This window comes from Impatiens glandulifera, chromosome 1, assembly GCF_907164915.1.
Source record: "Impatiens glandulifera chromosome 1, dImpGla2.1, whole genome shotgun sequence".
NCBI classification, from domain to species: domain Eukaryota; kingdom Viridiplantae; phylum Streptophyta; class Magnoliopsida; order Ericales; family Balsaminaceae; genus Impatiens; species Impatiens glandulifera.
The window spans coordinates 30,202,393-30,206,292 of NC_061862.1; the positions used below are offsets into that span (position 1 = coordinate 30,202,393).

General features: G+C 30.0%; 1 long non-coding RNA gene across 1 annotated transcript; it reads left to right on the forward strand.

The window, feature by feature from the left end:
- Positions 1–688: 688 nt before the first annotated feature.
- On the forward strand, positions 689–1,247 carry LOC124919656. The gene is made up of 3 exons (XR_007097587.1): positions 689–785; positions 967–1,052; positions 1,168–1,247. It is a non-coding gene; the product is annotated as an uncharacterized LOC124919656 (long non-coding RNA).
- Positions 1,248–3,900: the final 2,653 nt, after the last annotated feature.

Here is a 3,900-nt window from a genome sequence, read left to right on the forward strand (position 1 = left end):
TAACATGTCATTGCCAACCAAAGTGATAGTGGTAGGTATTTAGGGTTTAATAGCAACTACTTAAAAAACCTTCGGTGTTTGCGGCTTAATAACGACCGCTTAAAAGACCCTCGGTATGATTTAGGTCCTCGTACGTCTTTAGTTTAAATAAAAGGTAATATATTTATATATATCATATATTATCAAATTAATATACTCTATATTAATTTGTTGAATAATCATAATATTTAAAATTATTTATTCATATTTTTAATACATAATTTTAACTCAATATCTTATTTCACAATTTAAAATCTTATTGTTTGATCTGGTTTGGTTTTATTTTAATGAAAAATAACTGTGTTAATTATTACTGTTAATTTTAGAAAAAAATTGATTTAGCAATTACTAATTGAAACTGATTGTTGCCTGGGCAACATTAATTATCCTCTTTTAATATATATTGAGATAAGTTTTTATTTATACTTAAACTGTGTAATATATATATATAAAAGTACAAAATAAACGTGAACTTACATAAAACTTAAGAGTGAGATTGTCTAGGCTGCGAAGAAATTAGGGTAAAGTGATCTTAGTCGCCCGTTTTGATTCCCTTCTTTTCGAGCTATGGTCTAACAAAATTAACTACAAGTTTGTATATCTCTGTTCAATCTATGATCTAGAAGAAGAGATGGTAACAGTTATTGAAGACGGTAATGGATCGATTTGAAAGGGACGCGGTTCTTTATGGATACATTATGTCTGCAGAATGGGAACATCATTCTCATTGTTGGATCGGTTGTCCTGTGAGTTCAATCCACACACAATCTATCTATCTATATGTATTTCTATTTTATTTGCCTGAATCAGATTAGCACGTAGTTTAGTTAAATGGGAGAAGCTAAAGTCCACACATGATTGATGTATAAACGGGCAGGACAATGCAAAAATATCATTTGAATTTACGAAGTTATTTTTATTTTACAGGACTTCTAGATAACTGGAGAGACAATGCAAAAATGGTGATTGAAATGAGCTTGAATGATTCTTGGCTTCGTGATACAGGGCCAGCAGTATGTTTTATCTCTTCTCTTCTCTTTGAGGCATTTGATGTGTTTATTATAGAATACTTTTTTTTTCAAACATCCATTGAACTACTGAAATGAAGTTACTGTATCTTAATCTTAGCTTATTGTTAAAGAAACCAAATCCACGAGCAATTCAGAGACTAAGGTTGTTGGGATTGATTGGGAATTCAACAGTTATGGGGTAAGATGGGTTAATTTTATTTTATTTTTGTACTTTTCTACTGTCTGTGTTTTCTAAAACCAGAATATTCGTATTAAAGTTATAGGTTTAATATCTTTCTTAGAAGGTGAATTTTATTAGATAAAATAATTGTGAATGCAAAGTGCTTTCATATTTGAAGGGGGTCTTCACATTCCAAACTTCCCCATAAAATGTCATATTAACTCTAATAATCCAGATTTCCTATTCTGGAACATCAATACATAGATATTCGGCATATGTTAGGTATTGTTGTAGTAAATAAGGTAAAGATGGATCCTCAATGGAATGATCATTCGAATGAGGTTAAAACTTGTGTTAAAAATTTGAATTAGTTAAAAACGTGTATAAAATGTAAGTAGTACATTAGTGAATAGGATAAGAAAGATGTGATCTGGAATTTTATTTACCAATTTGTTTCTTATTTAGTAAATATAATCGGCGAGGTTAAATAGGTGCTTCATAATTTGGTTGATTCTCATGCCTTTCCTGAAAAAAAAACCTTGGTATGGAAAAGGGGAAAAAAGCATCATTATTTTGAGTGAAAGAGATCATTCTACACATTTTTCTCTATCTCTTCAACCCTTTTTCCCCCTAAATTTTTACCATTACTAAAAACAAGATTTATCAAGAAATCAGAAACACTAATTTCCTTACAACCTGATTCATCAAGAAATCAGAAACACTAATTTCCTTACAACCTGTTATAGTAATTGACAATACTGGTACATTTTATACGACAAAAGAATAATTTTATTTGTTTCTATTGTGGCATTTTATCACATGATCAATCTAATCAATAAGTTTTGTCCTCTTAATCGGATAAGAGAGGCACTATAGTTATCTATTTTTTTATCACAAATTCATTTTTTCAAGTTATTTGGGCCATTAATGCTCTTCTTATTGCAGATAACTTGCTTGCAATAAGTTATGTATATTGTTTATTATATATTTTCATCGTGTAGTTATGATATTTTCATTTTCAATTTTTTTTGAATGATTAAGAGTTGCTGAAGGTTGATATATAGATTGGAATTTTGATAATCTTCTGGAAAGTAAGGTCATTGAAGTTTTGATCTTGTGAAAGTATACAATTCAGTTACATGTTCTTTCATTCTTCAATTATTTTGCTTATTTTTCATCTTTTTTTTGTTTCAGATTCTGGATGTTAAACGAATTCCTAAATTTAAACACTCTATCATTCTTGAAGATGAAGCATTCATGTCGATGGAGAAGGTATGATTTCCTATGCTACAAGGTGTTTTTGTTGTCTTGTTTTACTGATACTAGGCCTAAATCAAGTAGACTTACCAAGAACTTGCTTGATAGGCTAAATAGATTTGCTGGAAATTTGAAGCAAGCTTCAGAAACTAATGTTCGCATGAGCGATCAGTTAGAGATCATTTACCACTTATGTCAATCCTTAACAAGCATCTAGTAGGAATTTATATTTTACCGTGAGAGCTTTCTTCAATTTCTGTCTTGACCTTCAAATTCAATTTGAAAGGATCAGAATATGTATTTCATATTGATAGTGGAGAAGTATCGTACTAACATACTCACCTAGAGTAGCTCAAGTGGTAAAAGTCTTGAACTAAGTGGTTGAAGTCTTAGGTTCGGGGTGGGGTCACAACGGTGTGATGTTGTGCCAGCCTTCTCCAAGAAAAAAAGTGTTTGTCTAAAAAATTAATACTAACATGTCTAAATTGATATTCAGATTGAATCTGCCCTTCCTACATTGTTGAGGCACATTATGTGACTAAATGCAAATGAAGATGTTGTGATTGGGGCCTTAATGCAAAGCTTAGTAAGTTCAATTTACTCCATATTTTTAGTGCACAAAATGCAGTATTAATATTTTTTTAATTTGGACATTAATTTGATAGTAATGATGGATGGAGTAAATGAGAAGTGCCATGAAAATACAATCACCAGTTTCCTAATATAATTTATCAACCTTGTAGTTTTGTTGAAATCATACTTCAGAAACTTAGAATTCATGTTCTAGAGTTTAACTTCCTCAAAACTTATAAGTTGGCAAACTCATAAGAATTGCAGCGTGTTACTTCTCTACAAATATAGCAATAAAACCAATTATGATTAATTTAACTCAGGAATTTAATGAATTGCCCCATTAGGATCTTGTTAATTTTACAAGTAGTTATTATCCAAATTAAACATATGAGTTTCAATTAATGTAAGTTGTTAAATGTGACCTTATTTGGTGGAAATAGTGCTAACAATTAAAATTATATTTGATATTTTTCTTTTGTTTTTCCTGTATTGAATAGTCATTCTCCATTTTGACTATTTCTTTCATTCTTGACTACTTTCCCTTCTTATTGTAGAGGCAATCGGAGAATCTTGGTGCCCAACGAGAATGAATTGAAAGACATGCTTAAAAAGATGAAGAGAAAAGTATGTTTATTACTCATTTCTCCCTGACCCTACTTTTCTTTATAGGAACGCTATATAAGATTACAATCTTTGTTCTTTCTCCATTTGTTCTAATGAAGATCATTTGATAACAGTTGTTTATTGTCACCTAATTATTTAGATTTAGTACAAATTAAGTTAAAAAATCTTACTTATTTATTATGTTATAAATGAATTAAGTATGGACTTTATTTAGAG